This window comes from Salvelinus sp. IW2-2015, linkage group LG20 (genome assembly GCF_002910315.2).
Source record: "Salvelinus sp. IW2-2015 linkage group LG20, ASM291031v2, whole genome shotgun sequence".
Lineage (NCBI taxonomy): Eukaryota > Metazoa > Chordata > Actinopteri > Salmoniformes > Salmonidae > Salvelinus > Salvelinus sp. IW2-2015.
Genome location: NC_036860.1, coordinates 63,706,208 through 63,726,993, shown reverse-complemented (window position 1 = coordinate 63,726,993; position 20,786 = coordinate 63,706,208). Strand labels below are relative to the sequence as shown.

The following is a 20,786-nucleotide window of genomic DNA, read 5'->3' as shown; positions in this document are numbered from 1 at the left end:
ATCCCCTCCCTTCCTCCTGTTGGTTGTTGTTCGAGAAGAGTGGAAGTCACACCACACACACACAAACACACACACACACATCACCACACACACACGAGCACCACACACACACACCACACACACAACACACACACCACACACACACACACAACACACACACACTAACACTTTAACTTAACTCCGACCCCTAACCCCTTACGCTACTGATAGCAACCCCTAACCCTACCCCTAAGCTTTAAAATTAGCCTTTGTCATGGGTTCCGAGATGGTTCCAGTTCCAACCAGTCCTAGTTCCCTTTAGTCTTAACTGCTAGGTGAATAAGTCCTGCCTGCACTGTCTTTCTGTTCCTTCATCTGTCTATCTCTGTCTTCGTATCTAGGCAAGGAAGCATCATCCCTGCCTTCACAGATTGGAATTGCCCTGCGTCTCCATTTTATTGTATTTTTATTAACAAGTGGTTAGCCAGTTGGAGGAAGCAAGTTCTATTTAATCAGCGTAGGCCAGTGTTTCGAGAACAGTAGTTCTTTATTTTACCGTTAGTTAGTAGGCCAGTTGTGAACAAGTCTTTATTTAACCAGTAGGTCAGTTGAGACCAGTTCTTTTATTTAACCAGATCGATGTAGGCCACGTTGAGAACTAAGTCTTTATTTAACTGCAGTAGGCCAGTTCGGAACAAGTTTCTTATTAAACCAGGTAGGCCAGTTGACGGAACAAGTTCTTTATTCCTTGATTCGGAATCCTATTAGGTAGGCAGTTGAGAACAAGTTCTTTATTTAACCAGGTAGGCCAGTTGAGAACAAGTTCTTTATTTACCAGGTAGAGCCCCGTTTGAGAACAAGTTCTATATCTTAACCGGGCAGGCTATGAGAACGATTCTTTATTTAACCAGGTAGGCCAGTTGAAACAAGTTCTATTTAACAGGTAGGCTAGTTGAGAACAGGTTCTTTATTTAACCAGGGTAGAGAAGTTGAGACAAGTGCTTATTTAACCAGGTAGGCCAGTTGAGAACAAGTTCTTTATTTAACCTAGCTAGGGCTAGCTGAGAACAAGTTCTTTATTTAACCAGTAGGCCAGATTGAGAAACAAGTTCTTTATTTAACCAGGTAGGCCAGTTGAGAACAAGTTTCTTTTCAACCGGTAGGGCTGTTGAGAACAGTTCTTTATTTAACCAGGTAGGCCAGTTGAGAACAAGTTTTTATTTAACCAGGCCTAGGCATTGAAACAAGTTCTTATATTTAACCAGGTAGGTATAGGAGAACAAGTTCTTATTTAACCAGGACTTAGCCAGTTAGAGAACAAGTTCTATTTAACCAGGTTAGGCCAGTTGCGAACAAGTTCTTTATTTAACCAGGTAGGCTAGTTGGAACAAGTTCTTTACTTTAACCAGGTAGGCCAGTTGAGAACAAGTTCGTTTATTTAACAGGTAGGCTATTGAGGAACAAGTTCTTTATTGTACACAGGTAGCCGTTGAGAACAAGTTCTTTATTTACCAGGTAGGTAGTGGAGAACAAGTGCTTATTTAACCAGGTAGGCCAAGTGAGACAAGGTCTATATTTAACCAGGATAGGCCGTTGAGACAAGTTCTTTATTTAACAGGTAGGCGCAGTTGAGACGTTCTTTTTTACAGCGTGGCAGTTGATAACAAGTTCTTTATTTACCAGGTAGGCCAGTTGAGGACGAGTCCTTTATTCACGGTAGGCTAGTGAGACAAGTCTTTATTAACGGGTAGGCCATGAGAACAGTTCTTTATTTAACCAGGTAGGCAGTTGAGACAACGTTTTTATTTACCGCGGGTTTGGAACAGTTCTTTAGTTTAACCGGTAGGCTGGTGAGAACGTTTTTATTTAACGGTACAGTGAGAACAGTTTTATTTAACCAGGTGCAGCTTGAGAACAGTTCTTTATTCCAGTAGGCAGTTGAGAACAACTTCTTTATTTAACCAGGAGAGGCAGTTGAGATCTTCAGGTATTCGGACAAGTTCTTTATTTAACCAGAGTAGGCTAGTGAGAACAAGTTCTTTTATTTAACCAGGTAGGGCCAGTTGAGAACAAGTTCTCATTTACAACTGCAACCTGGCAGTGTGACAAAAACAACAATACAGAGTATTGATCTGAGGGAGTTTAAATTGACTGGGCTGGACTTGCTAACATGCCTCTTATAGTATTAGGTTTCCTCCACTTACCACACTGCTACTGTACACTACACAGTACTGAGCCAGGAAGAACAGACTGAGCCCAGTGAAGAACAGACTGAGCCCATTAAAAAATCCAAATACAAACACACCATTGTGAAGAAGGCTTGACAGTGCCTTTTCCCTCAGATGGTTGTGAAAAGAAGGCCCGGAAAATCGTTAGACCCCAACCACCCAAGTCATAGACTATTTTCTCTACTGCGTACGGCAAGAGGTACCAGTGCATCAAGTCTGACACCAACAGGCTCTTGTACAGCTTCTATCCCCAAGCAATACGATGATAATAGCTCACAAAATAGCTACACTGACTGAGTTTACCTTGTATCTTTATTGACCTTTATTTCAATATTTGCTCTGTCTCTTTGCACACTCACAGGGTCCTACACACAATCACAACACTGTCACTTGCACACCGCACACACAAAACAGTCATCTCATCATTTGCTCACTCACACATAATATGCACATACAATTATACTGACTCTACACACCCACTCACATACATCATCATCTACTGTACACTGCTGCTACTCTGTTATCTTACATCCTGTTGCCTAGTTACCTTACCCCTATACAAGTCGGAAGTTTACGTACACCTTAGCCCTATACATTTAAACTCAGTTTTTCACAATTCCTGACATTTAATCCTAGTAAAAGTTCCCTGTCTTAGGTCAGTTAGGATCACCACTTTATTTTAAGAATGGATGTCAAAATAATAGTAGAGAGAATGATTTATTTCAGCTTTTATTTCTTTCATCACATTCCCAGTGGGTCAGAAGTTTACATACACTCAATAAGTATTTGGTAGCATTGCTTTTAAATTGTTTAACTTGGGTCAAATGTTTTAGGTAGCCTTCCACAAGCTTCCCACAATAAGTTGGTGAATTTTGGCCGATTTCTCCTGACTGAGCTGGTGTAACTGAGTCAGGTTTGTAGGCCTCCTTGCTCGCACACGCTTTTTCAGTTCTGCCCACACATTTTTCTATAGGATTGAGGGCAGGGCATTGTGATGGCCACTCCAATACCTTGACCTTGTTGTCCTTAAGCCATTTTGCCACACCTTTGGAAGTATGCTTGGGGTCATTGTCCACTTGGAGACCATTTGCGACCAAGCTTTAACTTCCTGACTGATGTCTTGAGATGTTGCTTCAATGTATCCACATAATTTTCCCGCCTTGTGATGCCATCTATTTGTGAAGTGCACCAGTCCCTCCTGCAGCAAAGCACCCCCACAACATGATGCTGCCCCACCATGCTTCACAGTTGGGACGGTGTTCTTTGGCTTGCAAACCTCCCCCTTTTTCCTCCAACCATGACGATGGTCATTATGGCCGACAGTTCTATTTTTGTTTCATCAGACCAAGGATTTTCTCCAAAAAGTACGATATTTGTCCCCATGTGCAGTTGCAAACCTTAGTCTGGCTTTTTTATGGCGGTTCTGGAGCAGTGGCTTGTTCATGGCTGAGCAGCCTTACAGGTTATGTCAATATAGGACTCGTTTTACTGTTGATATAGATACTTTTGTACCTGTTTCCTCCAGCATCTTCACAAGGTCATTTTCTGTTGTTCTGGGATTGATTTGCACTTTTCGCGCACCATAGTACGTTCATCTCTAGGAAACAGAACGCGTCTCCTTCCTGAGTGGTATGACGGCTGCGTGTCCCATGGTGTTTATACTTGCCACTATTGTTTGTACATATGAACGTTGGTACCGTCAGGCATTTGAAAATTGCTCCCAAGGATGAACCGACTTGTGGAGGTCTACAATTTATTTTCTGAGGTCTTGGCTGATTTCTTTTGATTTTCCCATGATGTCTATCAAAGAGGCACTGAGTTTGAAGGTAGGCCTTGAAATACATCCACAGGTACACGTCCAATTTGGTGCGAAAAGTGCAAATCAATCCCAGAACAACAGAAAATGACCTTGTGAAGATGCTGGAGGAAACAGGTACAAAAGTATCTATATCAACAGTAAAACGAGTCCTATATTGACATAACCTGWAAGGCTGCTCAGCCATGAACAAGCCACTGCTCCAGAACCGCCATAAAAAAGCCAGACTAAGGTTTGCAACTGCACATGGGGACAAATATCGTACTTTTTGGAGAAATATCCTCTGGTCTGATGAAACAAAAATAGAACTGTCGGCCATAATGACCATCGTCATGGTTGGAGGAAAAAGGGGGAGGWTTGCAAGCCAAAGAACACCGTCCCAACTGTGAAGCATGGGTGTGGCAGCATCATGTTGTGGGGGTGCTTTGCTGCAGGAGGGACTGGTGCACTTCACAAAATAGATGGCATCACAAGGCGGGAAAATTATGTGGATACATTGAAGCAACATCTCAAGACATCAGTCAGGAAGTTAAAGCTTGGTCGCAAATGGGTCTTCCAAGTGGACAATGACCCCAAGCATACTTCCAAAGGTGTGGCAAAATGGCTTAAGGACAACAAAGTCAAGGTATTGGAGTGGCCATCACAATGCCCTGACCTCAATCCTATAGAAAATGTGTGGGCAGAACTGAAAAAGCGTGTGCGAGCAAGGAGGCCTACAAACCTGACTCAGTTACACCAGCTCAGTCAGGAGAAATCGGCCAAAATTCACCAAACTTATTGTGGGAAGCTTGTGGAAGGCTACCTAAAACATTTGACCCAAGTTAAACAATTTAAAAGCAATGCTACCAAATACTTATTGAGTGTATGTAAACTTCTGACCCACTGGGAATGTGATGAAAGAAATAAAAGCTGAAATAAATCATTCTCTCTACTATTATTTTGACATTTCACATTCTTAAAATAAAGTGGTGATCCTAACTGACCTAAGACAGGGAACTTTTACTAGGATTAAATGTCAGGAATTGTGAAAAACTGAGTTTAAATGTATTAGGCTAAGGTGTACGTAAACTTCCGACTTGTATAGGGGTAAGGTAACTAGGCAACAGGATGTAAGATAAACAGAGTAGCAGCAGTGTACAGTAGATGATGATTGTATGTGAGTGGGTGTGTAGAGTCAGTATAATTGTATGTGCATATTATGTGTGAGTGAGCAAATGATGGAGTGACTGTTTGTGTGTGCGAGTGTGCAAGTGACAGTGTGTGTGATTGTGTGTAGGACCCTGTGAGTGTGCAAAGAGACAGAGCAAATATTGAAATAAAGGTCAATAAAGATACAAGGTAAACTCAGTCAGTGTAGCTATTTTGTGAGCTATTTATCAGTCGTATTGCTTGGGGATAGAAGCTGTACAAGAGCCTGTTGGTGTCAGACTTGATGCACTGGTACCTCTTGCCGTACGGCAGTAGAGAAAATAGTCTATGACTTGGGTGGTTGGGGTCTAACGATTTTCCGGGCCTTCTTTTCACACCATCTGAGGGGAAAGAGGCACTGTCAAGCCTTCTTCACAATGGTGTGTTTGTATTTGGATTTTTTAATGGGCTCAGTCTGTTCTTCACTGGGCTCAGTCTGTTCTTCCTGGCTCAGTACTGTGTAGTGTACAGTAGCAGTGTGGTAAGTGGAGGAAACCTAATACTATAAGAGGCATGTTAGCAAGTCCAGCCCAGTCAATTTAAACTCCCTCAGATCAATAKCTCTGTATTGTTGTTTTTGTCACACTGCCAGGTTGCAGTTGTAAATGAGAACTTGTTCTCAACTGGCCTACCTGGTTAAATAAAGAACTTGTTCTCAACTAGCCTACCTGGTTAAATAAAGAACTTGTTCTCAAACTTGGCCTACCTGGTTAAATAAAAGAACGTGTTTCAAACTGCCTACCCGGTTAATAAAGAACGTGTTCTCAACTAGCCTCCCGGTTAAATAAAGAACTTGTTCTCAACTAGGCCTACCCGGTTAAATAAAAACTTTTCTTTCAACTTGGCCTACCTGGTAAATAAAGAACGTGTTCTCAAACTGGCCTACCTGGTTAAATAAAGAACTTGTTTCTCAACTGCCTACCTGGTTAAATATAGGACCTATTCTCAACTGGCCTACCTGGTTAATATTAGAACTTGTTCTCAACTAGCCTACCTTGTTAAATAAAGAACTTGTTCTCAACTGGCCTACCTGGTTAAATAAAGAACTTGTTCCCAACTAGCCTACCTGGTTAAATAAGAACTTTTCCAACATGGCCTACCTGGTTAAATAAAGAACTTGTTCTCAACTAGGCCTACCTGGTTAAATAAAGAACTTGTTCTCACTTGCCTACCTGGTTAAATAAAGAACTTGTTTTCAACTGGCCTACCTGGTTAAATAAAGAACTTGTTCTCAGCTAGCCTACCTAGGTTAAATAAAGAATTGTTCTCAGCTAGCCCTACCTAGTTAAATAAAAACTTGTTCTCAACTGGCCTACCTGGTTAAATATAGCAACTTGTTTCTCAACTAGTCTCCCTGGTTAATAAAGAACTTGTTCTCAACTAGCCTACCTGGTTAAATAAAGAACTTGTTCTCAACTGCCTACCTGGTTAAATATAGAATTGTTCTCACTTGGCCACCTGGTTAAATAAAGAACTCGTTCTCAACTAGCCTACCCGGTTAATATAGAACTTGTTCTCAACAGCCTACCTGGGTAAATAAAGAACTTGTTCTCAACTGCTACCTGGTTAAATAAAGAACTTGTTCTCAACTAGCCTACTGGTTAAATAAAGAACTTGTTCTCAACTGGCCTACCTGGTTAAATAAAGAACTTGTTCTCAACTGGCCTACCTGGTTAAATAAAGAACTTGTTCTCAACTGGCCTACCTGGTTAAATAAGAAAACTTGTTCTCAACTGGCCTACCTGGTTAAATAAAGAACTTGTTCTCAACTGGCCTACCTGGTTAAATAAAGAACTTGGTCTCAACTGGCCTACTGGTTAAATAAAGACTTGTTCTCAACTGGCCCTACCTGGTAATAAAGAACTCTTGTTCTCAACTGGCCTACCTGGTTAAATAAAGAACTTGTTCTCCAACTGGCCTACCTCTGGTTAAATAAAAATACAATAAAATGGAGACGCAGGGCTAATTCAATCTGTGAAGCAGGAATATGCTCCTTGCCTAGATACCGAGAGACAGAAAGACAGAAAGAACAGTGCAGGCAGGCTTATCACCAGCAGTAAGACTAAAGGAAACTATGGAGTTTGGAACTGGAACCATCTGGAACCCATGAGCAAAGGCTATTTTAAGCTTAGGGGTAGGGGTTAGGGCTTTATCAGGGTAAGGGGTTAGGGGTCGGAGTTAAGTTAAGTTTAGTGTGGTGTGTTGTGTGTGTGTGTGTGTGTGTGTGTGTTGTGTGTGTGTGTGTGTGTGTGTGTGTGTGTGTGTGGTGTGTGTGTGTTGTGTGTGTGTGTGTCACAACATCAGGGTCACATTCTCCCTCTAACCTCTTACTGTGGTTAGAACCCAGAAACCAGGTGTACACCCCCACAACCTACTGGCCTAATCCTGAATCACACCATTAATAGGCTGATCCTCGTAACTCACCTACTACGGCCTGATCGAGAACCACAGCTACCTACTGACTGATCCAGAATTCTCAAGCCTACCTACTGGCCTGATCCAGAACCTCAGCTACCTACTGGCCTGATCCAGAACCTCAGCTACCTATTGGCCTAGATCAGTTACCAGCTACCTCTGGCCTGATCCTGAATCACAACTAATGGCCTGATCCTGAACCACAAGCTACCTACTGGTCCTGATTCAGAACCACAGCTACCTACTTGGCCTGATCCTGAATCTCACCTACCAGTGGCCTGATCCAGAACACAGCTACCTATTTGGCCTGATCCTGACCTCACTAACCTACTGGCCTGGTCTGAACCTCACACTACCTACTGGCCTGGTCCTTACCAACCTACCTACTGACCTGATCTCTGAACCTCACCTACCTACTGGCCTGGTCCTTAACCTCACCTACTACTGGCCTTCCTGAACCACCTCTACTAGGCTTGATCTTGAACCTCACCTACCTACTGCCCTGTCCAGAACCACAGCTACCTATGGGCCTGGTCTTAATCCTCACCTACCTACTGGCCTGATTCCAGTACACCACAGCTACCTACTGGCCTGATCCGAACCTCACCTACATACTGGCCGATCCAAACCGCACCTATAATTACTGCCTGATCCTTGAACCTCACCTACTATTGGCCTCGGTCCTTAACTCCACCTACCTACTGGCCTGATCACTTAGAACCCAGCTACCTACTGGGCCTGATCCTTAACCTCACCTACCTACTGGCCTGATCCAAGAACCTCAGCTACCTACTGGCCTGATCCTGAACTCACCTACCTACTGGCCTGGTCAAACCTCACCTACCTACTGGCCTGATCAAACCACACCTACCTATGGCCTGTCCTGATCCCACCTATCTACTGGCCTGGTTCCTGACCCAACCTACCTACTGGCCTGGTCCTTAACCACAGCTACCTACTGGCCTGGTCCTTAAACACAGCCTACCTACTGGCCTGGTCCTTAACCACACCTACCTAATGTTCTGGTCCTTAACCACACCTACTACTGTCCTGGTCAGAACCACAGTACCTACTGGCCTGATCCTTAACCACAGCTACCTACTGGCCTGATCCTTAACCACACCTCCTACTGGCCTGATCCTTAACCACACCTACCTACTTGGCCTGGTCCTTAACCACACCTACCTACTCGGCCTGGTCCTAACCTCACCTACCTACTGGCTGATCCAGAACCACACCTACTACTGGCCTGGTCCTATCCTCACCTACTACTGGCCTGGTCTAACCTCACCTACCTACTGGCCTGGTCCTTAACCACGCTACCTACTGCTGGCCTTAACACACTACCTACTGGCCTGGTCCTTACAACTTCTACAGTCTGGTCTTAACCACACCTACCTACTGTCCTGATCCAGAACCACAGCTACTACTGGCCTGATCCTTAACCACAGCTACCTACTGGCCTGATCCAGAACCACACCTACCTACTGGCCTGTCCTTGAACACACCTACCTCTGGCCATGCAATCCTAACCACACCTAACTACTTGGCCTGATCCAGACCACACCTACCTACTGGCCTGATCCAGAACCACACCTACCTACTGGCCTGGCCAACCACACTACCTACTGGCCTGTCCTTAACCACACTACCTACTGGCCTGATCCAGAACCACCACCTACCTACTGGCCTGGTCCTAACCACACCTACCTACTGGCCTGTCCTTAACCACACCTACCTACTGGCCTGATCTTAACCACACTACCTACTGGCCTGGTCCTTAACCACACCTACCTACTGGCCTGGTCCTAACCAACCTACCTACTGGCCTGATCCAAACCACACCTACTACTGGCCTGGTCCTTAACCACACCAACCTACTGGCCTGGTCCTTAACACACCTACCTACTGGCCTGGTCTTACCCCCATCCACTGCCTGATCCAGAACCACACCTACCTACTGGCCTGGTCCTTAACCACACTACCTACTGGCCTGGTCCTTAACCACACCTACCTACTAGCCTGGTCCTTAACCACACCTACCTACTGGCCTGATCCTGAAACCTACGCTACCTACTGACCTGGTCACAGAACACCTACTACTGCCTGATCCTTACACACTACCTTACTGGCCTGAGTCCAGACCTCACCTACCTACTGGCTCTGTCCTTAACCACACCTACCTACTGGCTGGTCCTTAACCACACCTACCTACTGGCCTGATCCTGAACCTCACCTAACTATGGCCTGATCCAGAACCCACCTACCTACTGGCCTGATCTACACACCTACTACTGGCCTGATTACCACACCTACCTACTGGCTGATCCAAACCACACTACCTACTGGCCTGATCCTTAACCACACCTACACTACTGGCCTGTCCGAACCCACCCTACCTACTGGCCTGGTCACGAACCACACCTACCTACTGGCCTGATCCTTAACAACACTACATACTGGCCTGTCCTTAACCACACCTACTACTGGCCTGAGTCCGAACCATCACCTACCTACTGGCCTGGTCACGAACCACACCTACCTACTGGCCTGATCCAGAACCTCACCTACCTACTGGCCTATCCAGAACCACAGCTACCTACTGGCTGATCAACCACAGCTACCTACTGGCCTTGGTCCTTAACCACACCTACCTACTGGCCTGGTCCTTAACCACACCTCCTACTGGCCTGATCCTGAACCACAGCTACTACTGGCCTGTCCAAACCACACCACCTACTGGCCTGGTCCTTAACCACACCTACCTACTGGCCTGGTCCTTAACCACACCTACACTACTGCCTGATCCGACGTACCTTATGGCCTATCCCAACCTACCTACTGGCCTGATCCAGAACCCACCTACCTACTGGCTATCCTTAACCACACTACCTACTGGCCTGATCCTTTACCACACCTACTACCTGGCCTGATCCAGAACCACACCTACCTACTGGCCTGGTCCAAACCACACCTACCTACTGGCCTGTCCTTAGCCACACCTACCCTAACTGGCCTGATCCTTAACCACCCACTCTACTGGCCTGGTCCTTAACCACACCCACCGACCTACTGGCCTGGTTCCTTAACCACACCCACTAACTGGCCTGATCCTAAGCACACCTACTATGGCCTGGTCCTTAACCACACCTACCTACGGCCTGGTCCTTAACCACACCTACCGACTGGCCTGGCTAGAACCACACCTACCTACTGGCCTGATCCAGAACCACACTACTACTGGCCTGATCCTTAACCACACCTACCTACTGGCCTGGTCCTTAACCACAGCTACTCTACTGGCCTGCATCCTAGGGACCACAGCTACCTACTGGCCTGATCCTTAACCACAGTACCTATGGCCTGATCCAGAACCAACCTACCTACTGGCCTGGTCACGACCAACACCTACTACTTGGCCTGATCCTTAACCAACCTAACATACTGGCCTGATCCTTAACCACACCTACCTACAGCCTGATCCAGAACCTCACCTACCTACAAGCCTGGATCCAGAACCTCCCTACCTACTGGCCTGATCCAGAACCACACCTAACTACTGGCCTGATCCAGAACCAACCTACCTACTGGCCTGGTCCTTACCACCTACCTCTGGCCTGTCCTTAACCACACTACTACTGGCCTGTTTCCTTAACACACACCTACCTACTGGCCTGGTCCTTAACCACACCCACCTACCTACTGGCCTGTCCTTAACCCACCACCTACCTACTGGCCTGGTCCTTAACCACACCTAACCTACTGGCCTGGTCCTTAACCACACTACCCTACTGCCTGGTCCTTAACCACACCCACCTACCTACTGGCCTGGTCCTTAAACACACCCACCTACCTACGGCCTGGTCTTAACACACACCTACCTACCTACTGGCCTGGTCCTTAACCACACCTACCTACCTACTGGCCTGGTCCTTAACCACACCTACCTACCTACTGGCCTGGTCCTTAACCACACCTACCTACTGGCTTGGTCCAGAACGACACCTACCTACTGGCCTGGAACCCAGAAGTGCTGAAGCAGCGCTGTTAGCTTTGGATTCAATTTCCTTAATGGCAGAATGAATTAGGCTAAACGCTGAGAGAGACTGCTGAAATGGGCCTAACTGCAAAATCACAGGGGTATAATCACCTAGAATTACATTTCAAAGACAACATTACAATGATAGTCCAATATAAATAAAGTGCTTTTTTAAATTAAAGACCCTTCAGTATAAATGATCCAGTTCTAAAATGAATTCTACACAGTCGTATATTATGATTAGTGAAGCCACTTTAACACTTTCAGCGTAGATACTTATTTAAATCTACATTCAACACAAAACAAGAGAGTATTTGGAGAGTTTGAAGTGTGTATTCCACAAACACCATCCAACCCATTGAACCCGAGCAGAGAGGCGAGCAGAGCGGTGAAACCCCTGAGTCTAACATTACAAACACAGTCCCTGGAGTCAGGAGCTTAAATAGAGCTCCCCTTAAACCTCACTACAAAGCCAAAGCAGATCAACACACTGGTCCCCTATAACCCAACCACACCTACCTACTGCCCTGGTCCAGAACCACACCTACCTACTGCCCTGGTCCAGAACCACACCTACCTACTGGCCTGGTCCCCTATAACCCAACCACACCTACCTACTGCCCTGGTCCAGAACCACACCTACCTGGTCCCCTATAACCACACTAGAAATATCAACACATTCAACTCACACAGACACTAAATGGGAGGGCTAGGACGGTACCAAGTATCGCAATGTGTTTTCCATGGCAGAAATGAAAACACAAAGCAGACCAAACTCTTTGGTCCTCTAAAAACCTGCTGCATGTAAAATATTGTGTGCTATATTATATATATTATATATTATATATATACTGTAGCTTGGAAAATAAATACATGTGACTTTGGATGACAACATAATGATGTCTGTTTCCAACATCAGGCCTGTTTTCTTAAAGAAGWTAWATCCGCTTCGCGTTTTCTTTTCTTGCCGCTCTTACTAACTGGTCACCACTGCTTAGATGGGTTGTTATCTCCCAATCCCTTCCTTTTCTCAGATGCTGTGTGGACTGCTGAAGCAATTTCTGGGCCTTCTGAGTAGGGCCACTGACACTAGCAGAACCAGCATAGACAGATAGACAGACACGAGGGATAAGAAAAACATATGTCTTACCTTGACATATTCACCCTGGCTGTCTGTTGGGTCCATGTGGCTGTTTTGAAGAGGACAGAGAGAATTGTATCAATATATTATTAGTCCAATGATTGCAGAATGTAGACTGATAACCCTTTACTGTGCTATATACAATAAGCATATTCCCCATGGAAGTGCTACAGGGTGTTTAACATGCTTTACATCAGGGGATAAGAGATCACATATCAGGRTTCATCGTGTAGGAGGAGTATGAGCCCTCAATTCTCAAGGGCTCCAGAACATTACCACATAACTCACACTTTGCATAGAGAGAGACCAAATGTCAAGGCCCCACGGTGGAGCTGGGAGGAGACATACGTTATAGGCCCCACGACGCAGCTGTAGCCCCCAAAGCGCAGCTAGATCATATAACCCTGCCCATCAGAGAGGGTAATTACATGCCCACTGAGGACAGAGTTCCAAAACCCTGTTATTTCTCACAGTCCACACACACATACAGCCAAAAACTCACACACACACACACACACACACACACACACACACACACACACACACACACACACACACACACACACAGTTTAAATGTCCTGGTTCCCACAGCGGAGTTGTATGCCCAGTCAGTCATATTACATTACATTGCAAAGGCCCTATGGCGGAGCTACATTGCACATGTTCACGGTGAAACAAGATCAAAGAGTCCCATGACAGAACAGAGCAGGGCTGGGAATCTGATAGGCCTTGTGGTGGAGGCATGGATCTTGACTGGGAATTTTATATAGGCCCCACGGTGGAGCTTGACTACATTCCACATCATAGGCAAAAAGATAGATTTTGAGTTAGATAAACTTGGACATATACAGGATACTACCCACCACGACATAACCTTCCCTGCAAATCAAAACTCCAAACCTACAACCTGATTTTGGACAAAATGACATGCTACTGCTACCTACTGGATCAGGCCAGTAGGTAGGTGTGGTTAAGGATCAGGCCAGTAGGTAGGTGTGGTTAGATTCTTATTTCCAAGGTCTATKCAGCAAATGCACTGGCAAACCAACGACCAGCAAAAGAAGCACAAGAACCCTGAAAACACCATSCYACCTGGAACTGAGTTTATTTTATCTTTATTTAAATAGGCAAGTCAGTTAAGAACAAATTCTTATTTTCAATGACGGCCTAGGAACAGTGGGTTAACTGCCTGTTCAGGGGCAGAGTGAGTAATGTTCAGTCTGAAGCTACTTTTAAAGCCAAGAATCAATCAAGTACAATGATATATTTTACTTTATAAAGACTGAATGCTAAGTTAAGGCTACCAAGCTTGCTAGGACAGAACAGATCCTTGTGCAACTTCAATTAGCACTGAGGTGTGAAGTGAGAGGTGTCAAAGCTCTTCAGCCCAACTATGGCAGCAGAGTTTCATAGCCTCCCCCACCCAAATGCAGAGGCCTTTGAAGCCCCCTCCCTCTGTGCAGAGGTCATTACAATACAGTAGCCACTGGATTCATCTCTATTTTGAACTGATAAGCAGCCGGGATACTTCAAATGTAAATTACCTCAATAAAAAACAATATTTTTTAATTGATCACATCAGAAGACATCCTCCTCGCAAATCTCCAAAATACAACAGCCACAGGACAACTTCGTTTGGACGTCGTAAAGGACCATTCGCCGAAACTGAAGAGATATAGCTAGCTAACAACTTCCTTTTCCACATGGAAAAAATGGTGGATAGAGACTTGCTAGCTACGTTAGCTGGGATTTTCTACAATGAATCTGCCTCCCGAAAAAAGCTTCTCCCAAGTGGGTGTGACACCTACTCCCGTTGCCTGCTGCACTGCTGCTTGGGTTCCACCTGGCGATCTTTTCACCGTCTGCCTTGTCTCCCCCTGTCTGGTACAGTTACAGTGGTGTAAAGTACTTAAGTAAAAATACTTGAAAGTACTACTTAAGTAGTAGTTTTTTTGTGTATCTGTACTTTACTATTTATATTTTTGACAAATTTTACATTTACTTCACTACATTCCTAAAGACAATTATGTACTTTTTACTCCGTACATTTTCCCTGACACCCAAAAGTACACGTTACATTTTGAATGCTTAGCAGGACAGGAAAATTGCCTAATTCAAACACTTATCAAGAGAACATCCCTGGTCATCCCTACTGCCCCCTGGGAGATATGTATACGGTCTATAGCTAAAAAAGTAATACTAAGTGTATGTTGTGTAGTAAGCTGTTAGTAGTCCATGTGCCTCACCCTAATAATTTGGTCCCTTTCTCCCTCAAAACTTAGCCTACTGTTCTGGCACATGTAGCCTATAGCCTGTTTTAGAGAAATGTAATCATAGAATATTGTAAGAGCTTTCATTGTCTGCTTGTATGCCTCCTTTATTTATCCTACGGTTCTGACTTGGTGTACAGGGAGAATACTGTATGTTATTTATTTTATTTAACCTTTATTTAACTAGAAAAGTCAGTTAAGAACAAATCATTATTTACAATGACGGCCTACCCGGACGACGCTGGGCCAATTGTGCACCGCCCTGTGGGACTCCCAATCACGGCCGGATGTGATGCAGCCTGGATTATGAATTCTGTCGCTGTACATTTCAATAGTGATATTGACTATGTTCGTCCTAGCTCCCTCATTAATGTCTTAATCGAWATTACGGATTGCCTCTTATCAACTCGTCGTACATCTCAATTGTCAGTAGAAATCCCATTTGTTTAAGCAAATCAGCCATACCAGCTATGTTTTTTGAAAGGCAGTAAATGAGGCTGAATGAACTGTTTCGCTGCCAGACAAGGCTCTGCTGGTATGCAGGTGTAGCAGAGGTAAGGATTCACTCCATGGTGCTGAAAAGAAAGCTCTGTTGTTGGCACAGCTTTATGTAGGCCCTAACAGTTTGTGGGCACCGTTTGCCACTGTTATAGTGCAATTCATGTATTGTTTAGTGTTGTGTAGTGGCTTTGCTGGCATGCATGTACATTTTTGTTGTTGTTGAGTTTGCCCCACCAAGATTGCCATGCTAAACTGGCCACTGCATACCAGACAGACACTAAGATAGACCCAGTCCTAGCTGGGATTCGTCTATGGTTCAGGGGTCATCAATCACTCTTACTATCTCATAAAGTCTCCTACTATAGCCTAGGGTGGTCTAGTGGTCTAAGCCGCTGCCTACTGTGAACACATAGAGCTATAGAATGGTTTCACATCTGGCCCACTGCTATTTACTCTCTTCTATCTTTCACTTCTAACTCTCTATCTAAAACAAAATGTACAAAGACATAAAAACGAATAGTGTCCTACTGCTGTGGTAGATAAGTTGGTTGTTCACGCACAGCCAATAAAATTAGGCCACCCGTTTACCATGGTTAAGATCAGTTGTGTAAAATACTCAAATAAAAATACTTTATAGTACTACTTAAGTAGTTTTATTTGTGTATCTTTCCTTACTTTACTATTTATATTTTGGACAACTTATATTTTTACTGCACTTACATTCCTAAAGAAAATCATGTACTTTTTACTGCATACATTTTCCCTGACACCCAAAAGTACTCGTAACATTTTGAATGCTTAACAGGACAGGAAAATGGTCCAATTCACACACTTATCAAGAGAACATCCCTGGTCATTACTACTTTTTCTGATCTGGCAGACTCACTAAACAGACATGCTGTCACACCCTGATCTGTTTCACCTGTTCTTTGTGCTCGTCTCCACCCCCCACCAGGTGTCTCCCATCTCCCCTCATTATCCGCTGTGTTTTTATACCTGTGTTTTCTGTCTGTTGCCAGTTTGTTTTGTTCGTCAAGCCTATCATTGGGTTTCCCCTTGCGTCTGTCTTTTCTAAAGTTCCTTTTTTTTGACCAGTCGCCGGAAGCTCTGGACTGGGAACTGTCGCCGGAAGCTCTGGACTGGGAACCGTCGCCGGAAGCTCTGGACTGGGAACCGTCGCCGGAAGCTCTGGACTGGGAACCGTCGCCGGAAGCTCTGGACTGGGAACCGTCGCCGGAAGCTGCTCGCACTGTGAGGTCGCCACTGGAGCCTGATGCGTGGGGACCGGTACAGGTGGCACCGGGCTGATGACACACACCTCAGGGTGAGTGCGGGGAAGAGGCACAGACGTATTGGACGGTGGAGGCGCACATGCGTGGGACCGGTATATAGGTGGCACCGGGCTGATGACACGCACCTCCGGGCGAGTGCGAGAGGAGGCACAGGACGTATTGGACTGTGGAGGCGCACTGGAATCTGATGCGTGACCTGTATAGGTGCACCGGCTGATGACATGCACCTCAGGCGAGTGCGGGAAGAGGCACAGGACGTACTGGACTGTGGAGGCGCACTGGAGACCTGATGCGTGGACCGTACAGGTGGCACCGGGCTGATGACACGCACCTCAGGCGATTGCGGAGAGGAGGCACAGGACGTACTGGACTGTGGAGGCGCATTGAGGTCTAGAGCACAGAGCTGGCACAACTGTTCCTGACTGGATGCTCACTCCAGCCCGGCAAGTGCGGGCAGCTAGCACAGGACGCACTGGGCTGTGAAGGCGCACTGGAGACCTGATGCGTGGGACCGGTACAGGTGGCACCGGGCTGATGACACGCACCTCAGCACGCCCGCTCTGCAGCGCTCTCAATGCCAGCACCTCTCTCCGGAATCTTGCGTCGAGCTCCTCATCCGACTCCCTGACTGGCTCTGGTTCACTCCTCGGCTCCCCCGACTTGCTCCATGTGCCCCCCCCCCCCCCCAAAAAAAATTTCTTGGGGTTGCCTCTCGTGCTTGCTCCGTTGAGCTATCTCCTCGTTATCGTCGCCGTTCTGCTTCTGCTCTCTATCTCCTCCTTAGGACGGCATACTCCCCAGCCTGCGCCCAGGGTCCTTTTCCATCCAGGATCTCCTCCCAAGTCCACTCCTCCTTACACGCTGCTTGGTCCTATTTTGGTGGGATCTTCTGTCACGTTCGTTGTATGAGTGAGACCAAGGCGCAGCTGAGTAGAGTTCCACATATTTTTAATAAACTGAAAACTCTCCAAAACAAAACAATAAACACAAACGAGAACGTGAGCTATACAAAATAGTGCAGACAGGCAACTAAACATAGTCAAGATCCCACAAACACAAAAGGGAAATGACTACCTAAATATGATCCCCAATCAGAGACAACGATAAACAGCTGTCTCTGATTGGGAACCATATCAGCCAACATAGACATACCAACCCTAGATGACCCACCCTAGACACTATCACGCCCCAACCACACAGAGAAAAAACAGCTTACTATGGTCAGGCGTGACATCTTGTCCCTGCGTTTACCTCAGAAAGGGATTTTTTATCATCCTGCCTGGATATAATACTAGGTAACAGGAGATACAGGCAGAGTTATCATCCTGCCTGGATATAATACTATGATTAACAGGGGTACAGGCAGAGTTTATCATCCTGCCTGGATATCATACTAGGATTAACACGGTACGGGAGAGTATCATCCTGCCTGGATATAATACTAAGATTACACGGGGTACAGGGAGCAGTTATCATCCTGCCTGATATAACTAGGATTAACACAGGGTAAGGGCAGAGTTATCATCCTGCCATATAAACTAGGATTAACAGGGGGTACTGGGTAGAGTTATCATCCTGCCTGGATATCATACTAGGATTAACAGGGTACTGGGAGAGTTATCATCCTGCCTGTGGATATCATACTAGATTAACACGGTGTACTGGGAGAGTTATCATCCTCCTGATATATACTATGGATTAACACGGGTACTGGGGAGAGTTATCATCCTGCCTGGATATTAATACTAGGATTACAGGGGTACGGGAGAGTTATCATCCTGCCTGGATATAATACTAGGATTAACACGGGGACTGGGGAGAGTTATCATCCTGCCTGGATATAATACTAGGATTAACACGCGGTATTACTGGGAGATTATCATCCTGCCTGGATATAAACTAGGGATTAAACATGTACTGCTGGAGAGTTTATCATCCTGCCTGGATATTAATACTAGGATTAAACGGGGTACTGGGGTTATTCATCCTGCCTGGATTATACTAGGGTTAACACGACAGGGGTACTGGTCAGAGTTATCATCCTGCCTGATATAATACTAGGATTAAAACGGGGTAACTGGGAGAGTTATCATCCTGCTGGGATATAATACTAGGATTAACAGGGGTACTGGGGATTATCATCCTGCCTGAATAATACTAGGATTACAGGCTTTTTGGTACTGGGGAGCAGTATCATCCTGCCTGGATATAATATCTAGGATTAACACGGTCAGTTATCGTACTGCTGGATAGTATCACTTAGGATTAACACGGTGTTGTACTGGGTGAGTTATCATCCTCCTGGATATCATACTAGGTGATTAACACAGTTGGTACTGGGGAGTTATCATCCTGCCTGGATATAATACTAGGATTAACACGGGGTACTGGGCAGAGTTATCATCCTGCCTGGATATAATACTAGGATTAACAGGGGGTACTGTGCAGAGTTATCATCCTGCCTGGATATAATACTAGGATTAACACGGGGTACTGGGTAGAGTTATCATCCTGCCTGGATATAATACTAGGATTAACAGGGGGGTACTAGGGAGAGAAGGCTTGTTGGAGACAACAGGCACACTAACAGACCAGTACAGTCACAGGCTATGAATGCTATTCAAAGGTTTTGACTTGGTTCTATGTAGTGATCAATTCAAACACACACGCACGCAGCCATGCACCCACGTGCACACCCTCACACGGAGGTCGCACACCAACACAGACTGACATACACACACAGTTATATTGGATCCTTAAATCCTACTGTGATAACTGATAAGGCAAATGCACAGTGGATAGAGAGGGAGAGGGAAAAGTGGAGAGAGAAACAGAGAGAGAGAGACAGAGACAGAGACAGAGACAGAGACAGAGACAGACAGAGACAGAGAGAGCGAGAGACAGAGACAGGGACAGAGAGTGCGAGACAGAGAGAAAGAGAGAGAGAGAGAGACAGAGAGAGAGAGAACGAGAGTAAAGACTAAAGAGCATTAGTGTGATCTCTTTGAAGTGTCCATACATAACATGGTGCTGTACACTAAATCCCTTCCCACGGTCACAGAGCTGAACTAATGGTCCCACACACACAAACAGACACAGGTCTACACAGACACACCAACCCTGTGTAACACAATCCATGTGCTAAATCACAGCCCGATCATGCCTCAGAAATGGAAGTAGAGTAGACTGTAGCCTGGGAAAGCACACGAGGACAAGTTCCAGACCACTCACAGCTCCACAGACAAAGCAGGACTAGGCAGCCAATATGGGGCGATAGATCTGCACTATAGTCTAGATAGAATGTATGTGCATTCCCGGTAATACACTCGTGTCCCCCATGGACCGGCTCATACATAAAGCATCCTCCATTCAGGCCACATAGGCGTAATTTTCCTCCTTAACTAGCTTTAATGGCAGGCCGTCTGGAGAAGAAAATGACCATCTTAATAGAAGACAATTTGTTGTGTTTTTGAACGTGGTGTGCAACATCCTAAATTGTCCAAAAATCAAGTTGATGAGAACAACGTACTCATTTGCAGGCAACGACCTGGGGAATAGTATTTACAGGGGAGAGGAGGGGGGATGAATGCAGCAATTGTAATAATATATATATAATTTTTTTAACTATCCTCAAAAACAAAAAAAAAAAAACAAGGTTTTGGGGCAGGCCGGGGTGATAGTCAACTGTCAGTTTGTAGCTAGGCACCTGTAGTGGGAACTATATCTGGACTATATGTCTAGGATTGATGTGTGTGGATCGGCTTGTACTTAAAGATCCTCCATTCAGGCTGCAAAAGCATAATTTCCCTCCTTAATTAGCTTTAATGGTGGCCGTACATTTAATATATATAATATTATATATATATACGTATGTAGATCTTGTCAAATAAAATAAAAATCAACCACATTTTGAGGAT

The 20,786-nt window shown here is 45.3% G+C and overlaps 1 pseudogene; it reads right to left on the bottom strand.

The window, feature by feature from the left end:
* LOC111980055 (SH2 domain-containing protein 3C-like) overlaps window positions 1-20,786 on the bottom strand; it is a 141,543-nt pseudogene that overhangs the window by 98,546 nt on the left and 22,211 nt on the right.